This window comes from Echinops telfairi, unplaced genomic scaffold (genome assembly GCF_000313985.2).
Source record: "Echinops telfairi isolate 266 unplaced genomic scaffold, ASM31398v2 ScPeMD7_23;HRSCAF=83, whole genome shotgun sequence".
Taxonomy (NCBI): Eukaryota; Metazoa; Chordata; class Mammalia; order Afrosoricida; family Tenrecidae; genus Echinops; species Echinops telfairi.
Window position 1 is genome coordinate 50,475,276 of NW_022103920.1, and position 11,511 is coordinate 50,486,786.

The window sequence follows — 11,511 nt, forward strand, 5'->3', positions numbered from 1 at the left end:
TACAGATAGCAACTGGAAACACAGGGAATCCAGGACAGATGACTCCTTCAGAACCAGTGGTGAAAGGGGCGAGGCCTGGAGGGTGAAGGGAATGTGGGGTGGGAAGGGAGGGACAGCAGAGAAGAGGGTGGGGGGAGACTTTGGATAGTGTAACTCATGACAAAACTATAAAAAGTTTTGAATTATGAAGGATTCATGAGGGAGGGGGTGTGAAGAGGGAGGGGGGGAATTAGCAACTGATATTAAGGGCTGAGGTGGAGGGCAAGTCTTTTGAGAATGATAAGGGCAGTGAATGTACATATGTGCTTGACACAATGGATGGATGGATGGACTGTGATGAGAATTGTATGAGCCCCCAATAAAATAATTTTTTCAAAAAGCTGGGGGGGAAAAGAAAGTGAGCTTGGGGACAAGCATGGAGAGTTGTTTTTAACAACCACTGGAGAAGTTCAAGTAGGAGGGCAATCTGGGTCTGCTGGCCCTGAGAAAATCAACTTCACAGCTAAGTGGATCCAAGTTCCTTAAAGTGGGAAAGTAGCAACACCTGATGCCCCTTTATAATTGGCTAGCAGCAGGAGCCACTTCTATGTGCCCACACCTCCTTGGCATAGTCTATTTTCCCCAGCCCCTGGCACAACCCTGCCAGCCAAACTTCTCTCTGGCCCCTGAGGTCACTGCAGAGAAAGCAGACCTTATGGGTCACTAGGTGCAGACATTCTTAGGACATAAGGTACATTTTTCACCACTATGGTTTTCTTCTTTCTTGCTTTCTTTCTGGAACCCTCCCTCCCCATGAGGCCCCTACCTTCCCCAGGTGGCACAAGCATCTTTTGGAAACTGAGGACTGAGAAGAGAGTGTAGGTGGGCAAATTCTCGATGCTCATCTTTAAGGAGCCTGGGAGGCAGATCCTGCTGGAGGAAGGTCTTCCCACTCTTGATCTGGAGATGCAGCCCAGTCACCTTCTCCTACATAAAAGTTGTTCCCCACGATGTCCCCCGCAATGATGCCAATTGTAAGAAGCTGCTTGCAAGAACATGGTTGCTACTATGAGCTTGAAGATTAACTGCTTCCAGGCTATCTGCCTGAAGGTTGTCTGCAATCCACTTCCTTCTGATAAGGATCGTAGATTGTTCCCCTGGAAAGAGTTCAGGGACACTGACGGTCAAGCCAGCTGAGAGTCAGCCAAGGTTAGGCCATGAACTTAACTCTAGCACCCACCCATCTTGTTAAGTATGTACCTTCCTGTTACCTATATAACCCTAGTTTGACCCCTTCCTGTGACGTGCATGCCTCTAATATAACCCCTTTATGTTATGCGTGTGTATGATGTGGCTTGCGTATTAAGAGAACACACTCACCCTCTCTCTGGTCTCGGTTTTCATGAAAGAGGTTAGTCTTTGCAGGGCTTGTCTGATGCTTCCTTAATCTGCCCTTCAATTACACAACCTCGTTTTCGGATCCATTTGGTGTGGAGGCTGGTCCCCACAAGCATGGACCCCAAAACACTCTTTTGGTAAAAGGAGCAGAAATCCCTACTCGCAAGGCCATTTTATTTTTTTATGTTGTATTATTTTTTTCCTTTTTGTACTTTTGTTCTAGATAACACTTGCATTCTTTTTTTTTTTTTCTCTAGTTCTTTCCAACTTCCTTGTTCTGGTATGACCCCAACTTCCTGAGAATACATTCCCTACAGGAAAAATAAAAACCATTCAGGTCTATAGATTCAGGCACATACACCTGAAAAAGAGATTTTTTCCCCCTTGTTTCCTTTGAGTGCACAGACTTGACCACATTAATGCTACCATAGCAACGGAACTCCAGTATCCACACCCAACCCACACGCCAGCCTTTCTTTTCTTTGATCTCTCCTCTTCTCTACACGTTTGTACTTATTTTTATCCTTTACTCTTTCTCTTTTTACCTTCTTCCTCATCTCCTTTCTTCATTATTTTCCCACTCTTCTTTAATCATACGTCTCATCAACATACATATACATACATCTTCTTTTTTGGTAGGAATATGTGCTGACACTATTATCTTTGCTGACTTATTATCACTTTTGGCTCTAATTATTTTTTCTTATAAAAACTATGAACTCTCATTAATACATATCTTAAAATACATTTTCCCATTATTTACAAATCTGTTGGCCTACCCAGATGACCTATTATTATTTTTTTTTTATTAATAAATCATTTTATTGGGAGCTCTTACAGCTCTTGGAACAATCCATACCTCAATTGTATCAAACCCATTTGTCCATACGTTGCCATCATCATTTCCAAAGCATTTTCTTTCTGCTTGAGCCTTTGGTGTCAGCTTTTCTTTTTTCCTCTCTCCCCAATCTCCCATCCTCATAGATCCGTTAAATTATAAATTATTATTTTCATATCTTACACCATCCGCTGTCTCCCTTTGCCCATGGTTCTGTTGTTCACCCTCCAGGGGTGGGGATGGGGGTGTTATATGTCGATCATTATAGTTTGTTCCCCGTATCTCCCCTTTCTCCTCCCACCTTCCCCCTACCCTCATGGCATTGATACTCCCATTACTGTTCCTATGGCTTTATCTGTCCTGGATTCCATGTGTTGAGAGCTCTTATCTGTACCAGTGTACATGCTCCAGTATAGCCAGGTTTGTAACGTAGAACTGGGGTCATGATAGTGGAGGGGAGGAAGCATTGAAAAACTAGAGGAATGTTGTATGTTTCCTCAGTGCTGTGTTGTACCCTGGCTGTCTCACTCTTTCCTTGCGACCCTTCTGTGAGGGAATGTCCAATTGTCTGCAGATGGGCTTTGGCTCTCCACCCTTAGCCCCATCATTTGCATCAGTATATTTGTTTGTTTTGGGTCTTCTGATGCCTGGTACTTGATCCTGTTGACACTTCTTGATCACACAGGCTGGTATGCTTCCTCCATGTGGACTTTTTTGCTTCCCTGCTAGATGGCCGCTTGTTTACCTTGAAGCCTTTAAGACCCCAGATGCTATATGTTTACACAGCCAGGCACCATTAGCTTTCTTCACCCACATTTGCTTATGGACCCATTTTAACTTCAGCGATTGTGTTGGGAAGGTGAGCGTCACAGAATGACCTATTATTAGAACAAAGTGTTCTTGGATTGAGGAAGTACTTGAATACAGACCCAATGCCTGTCTGCTACCTTAATACTTAACGTGTAAATATACATAAACCTATATCCCTATCATTATGTGTATATATATATATATATATATATATATATATATATATGCATGCCCATATTTTTACCTCTATTAATGACTTTGGCCTCCTAGTTCTTTCCTCTATTTCTTTTTACTTTCCTCCTACCCTGCTATCATGTTCGAACTCCATTTGACTCTCAGTACTTTTGGTCGGCTACATGGCACTTGATCAAGCCCCATCAGGCATTCTACGCCCTTCTCCCCATCGATTTTAGATCTCTAATTGTTCCTCCGTCCCTAGGTTTGTTGGTTCCCCCTCCCTTTCTCCCATCCCCTTCTCTCCCATGTCCCCCCAGAGTTGTCACCCCGTTGTTTTCTCCTCGGGATTGGTTACCCTGCCTATCCAAAATATACAGACATGTGTTCTCTCTCTTCTAGTCCCAATTTCTCTTACTTACCTCTCTCCCCCGTTTCCCATTTCATCACTGTATGTAACCCGACTCTTATGATAGCTAAACAGGGCCAACCACCTTTGTACAATCCGATCATTCACACACCACTAATAGCTATGCCACAATGCTAAGGAGGCAGCATACTAAGAGCCAATCAATAACACTCGAGGAATCCAAACCATACTTTAAAAAAATGGTCTCTAAATTTGTGGAACAAAAATAAACCTGACTGGGCAAGATCAGGAAAGTTTTCCTAACAAAACATGCGTATTGCAGTCCCACTTACCCTTGAAGAACTGAATTATCATGATGAAAAAATGTCTCCCTACAATTTCTCCTGGACATCTTATCAATGAATTTTTCATGTTCTTAAAGTTGCTTCATCATAATGTGCCATAATTTTCCTATAGCCCTAGAAAAATTCAAGATGACCACTTTGTAATGTCTTTAACAGTTATCATAACCTTCTGAGCTGACCTTTCTGCCTTGACTTTAATTAGCCCAGAAGATGCCCTTAGAAGCCATTGTTTCTGTTGAACATTTTGTAATGCAACCTATTGAGACTAAGACCAGTCTTACAGAGCATATTTTCCTACAGCCATTCACTGATTGCACATACATGTTTAACTATATTTTATTTATTATGAACACAAATATTGGAAGTCAAGCACCAAAAACAATATTTTTTAACTTAGCCTTGTATGTATATTATATTATTACATCCATTTTGAGTTAATACATAATATCTTTGTTGTGCTGGTTGTTTCAGCACATATACCACTGCCAAATTCATAGAATTGAATAGTGAAAATATATATGTATTTTATTTAACCTAAATTATTGTACAATAATGTCATAAAAGAAAAGAAAAAGCATGGAATTGGTCCAGCTAATAAAATGGTAGGCGTCTCTAGAAATTATAGAGATAAAGTTAAAGAGAACCTGCACCCAAAAATATTTAGCTAACCATCAAATTCAATTTCCCAAATACAGTGAGTGGCTCCCTGAGGTTGTATTATCTCTGGGTCTGTGTTTTGTCTAAATATGCCTTGCTCTGTTATTTTTATCCATTTACAGAATTTCCTTTGTGGAGGTGGGAGATGACAACTCTTTATTTTGTCCAAGCAAATATACAATGCTGTTGATGACAATGCTAATCAAAAGCCAGAAATTGTCAATAAATAATCCTGACATGTATGAGGAAGAAAGTCTATTGCCATGAAAAAAGCAGCTTGAGTTTGTCAAGCATTCTTGGTCTCTAAAGCTTGTGTTACAGGTTCCAATCCTCGGTTTCCTTATAAACAATTAAGTAATCTCCTAAATCCCTTAAAGCTCTCAAATTCTGTGAACATAATAACATTTAACACAGATCATCAAAGAAGCCTTTTTTTTAAAAGTACAGTTTGAGCAAAGAAGAATTCTTAGCCAGCAATAAAAGATTAACTATTCAGCTTAAGTCTGAGCTTTAATTTGTGTAAATATGCACAAGGAAGAACTTCAAAAAGATGAAGGATATTCTACCCCTGCTTGCAGCCATGCAGCCCCGCCCTCTTTGATTGCACAGCGTCAGCATGTGCGCTAGATTCTCTCAGTACTGACCCCAAGCCACTCCGCATTGCTAGGATGCTGATGGCACTATTGTCTGAGCTGAAGGGTTTAGGTGAAAATTTGGAAGTTTCCCAGACCACTAAGTGTGCATGCTACTAAAGCTGGTTGTGAGCTCAATTCCACTATAGCTTTTTTAGAACACCTGGTTGACCTGTGTTCTCTTTTACATTAAAAAAGTGGCTAGAAAATACTTTGAAATAGAAAAGATATTCATCTTCCTTGAAAAATCTTTCAAGTAGTTATAAACATATTGAAATATAAATGTGCTATACACTTTTACTATAAAATCAAAATTAAATAACAAATAGGTAAACAGATTAAGGGAAAATAACTTTATTGAGCAAAATAGTATTTAGTTTATTAAAAACTGACATCCTTTAGAGAAATGTGAAAATTTTAAATAGCTTTTGTTTTAACTCAGTTAAATACACTAGCACCATTCCTCTATAAAGAGATTGCTATTCATTCTTTCCTTCATTCACTAAATAATTATTTTCCACTGCTTTAAGCCGATTGCATGGTTAAGTAAAGGGGAAACACAAAAAGAAAACAAAATGCTTTTAAAGTCAAAAGGCTTTCAATCTAACAAATAAAATGAGTTAAATAACCTAGGTAAAAGTGGAGAATTATCTTGGAAAGATAAGATTGATAGTATGTAGTATGACAAGTAATCATATAAAAGAGAAACCTTTAAGTGATTTAAAAATGAAATTTTATAAAAAATCATAAGTAATTTCAAAAGTTTTTAAAAAGGACAAGCTAGTAAAATAAAAGGCATTGCTAGAACTACTACATAGATGAGAAAATGAAATAAGGCAAATTAATTTTCTCCCGATCACACATCAATTCAAGTTTAACATCCATGATTATTCTAATTGGAATATGATTTCTTCCATGTATATCACACTACCTCCCTACAAAGTCAGATCATAATTATTTAATGAACATATAAAAATCAAGGAATCTAATCCTATAACAGAAAAATCATACAATTGTCAACCTTGTTATAATTCTTATTTTATTTTTATTCTTATACACATATTCTCAAAGCTCCTTTTAGGTAATATGTATTTTTCTATCTATATTTTAATCAGTCTTCATCATTCAGTACATATTTTATTAATTAGTGGGTCCTTTGATTACCTTAGCCGTTTTTGATAATGCGCACCTCTGTTATGACCTAGCAAGGTTTTGAATTTTTGTTTCGAATTGAAACATGAATGTAGCAGTGGTTAGAGAACAGTAAATAATTATAGGCAAGGGGGGAGGGGCAGATAATGATTCTTACTATAATAACTACATAAATAAGTTATCTACAAATACAGTCATCCAATCAAAAGCCAAACCTACTGCCTGAGTTGATTCTGACTCATAGTGACTTTACAGGGCAGAATAAGATTACTCTACGATTTCTGAAGCTATGAATCTTTACAGAAGTAGACAGCCCCATTTTTTCTCCTACGAAACAACTGGTGAGTTTGAGCCACTGACATTGCATTTAGCTGCCCAATGCCTAACCCATTGCTCCATTATGGTTTCTTTGATGGCAAATCCATAAACCAACACCTACTGCCTTGGGTTGGTTGCAACTCATAGCAACCCTACATAGTGTTTCCACGATTGTAAATCTTTATGGGAGCAGACAGCATCATCTTTCCCCCACAAATGGAGGCCCATAAATCAGTGTGAAAAGGCTCTGAGTTGGAAGTACAAGAGTTAAAGTGTCTTAGTTTCACCATTTGTCTGTTCGTTGTACTGAGTGTTGCTGTGGTTCTGGAAACTATACCACTGCTACTTCTCACACCAACTGCAAGATCCTCCCTGGTGTACAAGTTTCAGTGGTGCTTCCAGATTAAGACAGGAGAAGGAGAAGACAGTGATCAACTTCTGAATAACTGGCTAGAAAAAATCCTGTATACTCACAGACAAGGCCAACGCTGTCTGATAGAGTGCCCAAATAGAAACCTCTTCGTTTGGAAGGAACTCAAAATACGACTTGGGAAGAGCTCAGTCTTCAAAGTAGAGTTGACTTGGTTGCTGCAGATGCAGTAAAGCTTTCAGGACCCTCATCTGCTTATGTGCCGTGACTCAAAATTAGCAGAAACTACTGCAAACGTCTGCTAATAATCTAATGTGGGACGTTTGCAATATGAGTCTAGAAAAGTTGGAAGTTGTAAACAATGAAATGGAATGCATAAAGATTAACAGATGAGGTAGTAAGGAGCTGAAAAGGATTAGTGTTCCCTTTCTTAATCAGACCATTATATGGTTTACTATGCTGGGAAAGATACATTGAACAGAAATGGCATTGCACTCACTATCCAAAATAAAATTGCAAGATCCTGAAGTGCAGTGGTGTCAGTAATAGGCTAATTTTTATATGCTTACCAGGAAAATCAATTATGATTATAATCAAATTTATGAATCAATCACTAATGTCAAAGATGAAGAAATTGAAGATTGTTACCTTGATGCAGTGTATAATTGATCAAACCTAGAAGCAGGGTGCATTGATAATCTGATGACTGCAATGTGAAACAAAAAAGGTTCTGTAGTTGGATATACAAAGGTGCTTCAAAAATTTGTGGAAGAATTATATTATAATTAATTCCATTTTTCCAATAACTGTTTGAGGCCCCAATGCATGTCTTTTAGAAGTGATCCCACGTATTATATAATAGAAGTGTGTGAAACTAACAGCTTATTCATTGCAAAACACCTCTTGGCAACACAATTAATTGTGACAATACATATGAACCTTACCAAATGGAATAAATAGGAATCAAATCAATTGTATCTGTGAAAAGTGATGACGGAGAAACTAAATATCACACATCGGCTAGAACTAAAGCAATAGATTACTGAAGAACAAATGATCCATTGTACTTGTGCATGTTCAAGGTGTTGCTGAGTAACTTTTCACAAGTCCTAAAGAGCCAAAGTATGACCTTGAGTTGGTCCCACTTACATTTAGAAACTATGTGAAGCAGAGACTTGGCACATGGAATACTAATGATGGAAGACTAGTTGAGTTGTTGCATGACACCAAGGACATCACAGATGAAGAAAGCTAAAGGTAAAAATAAAAACAGCACAGGTAGAAAAGACCAGAGGAGATGTCAGAAAACACTCAGTTGTCCATCAATGGCGCACAACGCAAATGAGTGTGAAAAATGAGGAAGTAGACGAGCTTAATAGAAATTCCAAAGGGCAGCCTAAGAAGGTGAAGCAGTATAAGGAAATGTGCCAAGAACTGGAGTTAGAACATGCAAATGCAAGAACATGCTTGACATGCCTCAAGATGAAAGAAATGAAGAAAAAAGTCAAGTTTTCCATCACAATAGTGAAGAACAGGGTAGCATGATGTGGAGTGTGCATGAACTAATACAGGACAATGAAGAACTGGGCCGTCACTGTACAAACAAGAAATCGTCGGCACTGAACTATTCCAAGAGGTCGTATAAGATCAAGAACCAATAGTCTCGAAGGAAAAACTTCAAGATGCGCTGAAGGCATTAGTGAAAACCAAGGCTCCAGGAATTGAGGGAATATCAAAATAAATATTTCAAAAACACAAAAAACAAAAGGGCACCTGATTGTATGCGGAAAACATTCATTTCTCAATTCCAAGAAATGTGGAGGAAAAACAACTTGGCTGAGACTGAAAACAATCCCCATTTCTGCCCATTCATAGAAAGGGAACCCACAAAGGGTGTAAATCGACCAAACAAATCTGTCATTCACTCTCTCCCTCACCCACTCACTGCCATCAAGTTGATGCCAACCACAGCAACCCTATGTGACGGGCAAAATTGCTCCTGTGGGTTTCTGAGACTAACTCCTTACGGAAATAGCAAGCGCTATCTTTCTTCAAAGGAACGGCTGTTGGTTTTGAATTGCTCACCTCGAATTTAGCAGCCCAACACTGAACTCCTACGCCACCAGATCACGCACAAGTAAAGACTCACTGAAGATCATTTACAAACAGTTGCCGGAGTACACTGACTGGGAGCTACCAGACTCGCAAGCTAGATTGAGAAGAGCATGGGCAAGCAAAGGATGACTGCTGACATCAGAAGTAACGTGACCGAAAACAGAAAATACTAGAGAGATATTTGTTTCTGTTTTAATTAATCATGCAGAGGCATTTGATTTTATGCGTGCTCCTGTAAAGCTTTATAGTCTCTGTAACCTTACATAGGGTAATGATGAGTCAGAACCGGCTTGACTCAATGGCAGTGGAGAAACACACACACACACACACACACACACAGCTTCAAAAATTTCATAGAAAAATTGAATGAGGGGATAATGAACTTTTTCCATGAATTTTTTGAAACAGTGAAAAAATGAAAGTCAAATTTTGAAGTTTTTAACCAATGTGTAGCCCCTGTAAAGAAATTAAACACACCTGTTAATTTAGGTTCAACCTGAACAAGGTCAAATGTAACTCAAATCAGAGAATTTTTACCATATCTGATATGGTAAAAATCATATATAAAATGCATGTGCAAAAACGTTTTCATGTAGTAAATAGAATGTAAATATTTCCTATTTCACCTATTTTCACACTTAAAAGTTATAACAAAAGAAAAAAATGTTTAAACATAAATAAATAGAAATAACCATCCAATTCAATCCAAAGAAACCCAGTAAAATTTGTAATGTCTTAGCTGTGTAGTAAAATGAAACCCACAACCTTCCTCTAGTTCTTAAATGCTTCCTCCCCCCAACTACCAGGACCCCAATTCTGCCTTGCAGACCTGGCTAGACCAGATGATGCACAGCGGTACAGATGGGAATTGGAAACGCAGGAAATCTAGGACAGATGAACCACTCAGGACCAGGGGTGACAGTGGCGATACCAGGAGGGAAGGGGGGTGTAGAAAGGGGGAATTGATCACAGGGAGCTACATATAACCTCCTCTCTGGGGGATGGGCAACAGAGGGGTGGGTGAAGGGAGACGCCGGGCAGTGTAATATAAGATATAATAATAATTTATAAATTATCAAGGGTGCATGGGGGAGAGGGGCAGAGGAAGGGAGGGGGAGGGGGGGAAAGGAAAATGAGCTGATTCCGGGAACCCAAGAGGCAAGCGAATTTTGGGAATGATGAGAGCAACAAATGCATAGATGTGCTTTACACAATTGATCTATGTATTGTGATGAATATTATGAGCCCCAATAAATTGATTTAAGAAAATGAAATGGATAACTTAATTTTAATCTCATTGAAGATCCAAATGTAAAAATACTTAACTTCAGACTTAAATTCAGTCCATGCCACCCACTTCTTCTAAGAGTCATATGGAACACAGTGAAATGCGAAGCCCAACAGTGCTCATGTCCCTCCTACTTCAAGCTTTAGAACACATTCTGAGAAAAAATTATAGTTGAACAGGGTTAAGATAAGTCTTATGTATACATTGAGATTTCCTAACCATCCTTGACTTTAGAGGTAATATTTCAGTCTCACATCTTAGGTCAAAATTAAGATAGCACAACACGTTAAAAACAGACTCTCCCTGCGCTTGGCGTTCAAGGTTTTGAATGAATTCTGGTTGATAACAACCATATGTGGTCCAGGAAATGTAGAAGGAGCATGCTAGCCAAAAAAATCTTTCGGGATGGCAATTTGCCCACACACGAGCTATCTGTAGTTCCCTGGAGACATGTCAAATCCATTCTAATTCCTGCCTATGAGGATTGAAAACAGAAAGAAGGCAAAATAGTAGCAAAGCAGCCCTTGATATTTTCACTTGGCAACGTGACCTACCAACCAACTTTTTTGTCCTTTAACATGTGGTAACTTGTTGCACATACAAACCAGAATTGAGTACAGAAGTATATGAAAGAAAATAGAAAGTCCACTCAATTAAAAAATACTTCAATAGAGTATGAGTGAATTTGAATTTTCACAAAGACATATTAACATATCTTTTAAATATCTTACCTCCTTTCAGGAAAAAGAAAATCTTAATCCCCGAGGTGCATTGATTCAGTTCAACCGGCTACTGAAGTTTCTGTACACTTCAAGTGTCCTAGAAGAACAAAGACACATCACTCCTGATGAGAAGAAATATACATCCAACAGTATACATCTCACTCAACAAGTCACTCTGCACAATCAACAGTCAGTAAGAAATGTCTTCCTGCACTCATGATTTTGGTTGAAAAGAGGATTAGAAGGATGAGGGCAATGAATGTACAAATGTGCTTTACACAATTGATGTATGTCTGGATTGTGATAAGAGTTGTACGAGCCCACAATAAAATGATTTAAAAAAA

General features: G+C 38.7%; 1 protein-coding gene across 1 annotated transcript in view; it reads right to left on the reverse strand.

Moving 5' to 3' along the window:
* The window catches only part of SEMA3A (semaphorin 3A), a 382,377-nt gene extending 371,132 nt beyond the window's left edge, over positions 1-11,245 (reverse strand). Inside the window, exon 1 of the mRNA XM_045288865.1 lies at positions 11,177-11,245. The gene's annotated coding sequence lies outside the window, so the exon portion shown is untranslated. The remainder of the gene's footprint in view (positions 1-11,176) is intronic.
* Between the last annotated feature and the right edge of the window lie 266 nt (positions 11,246-11,511).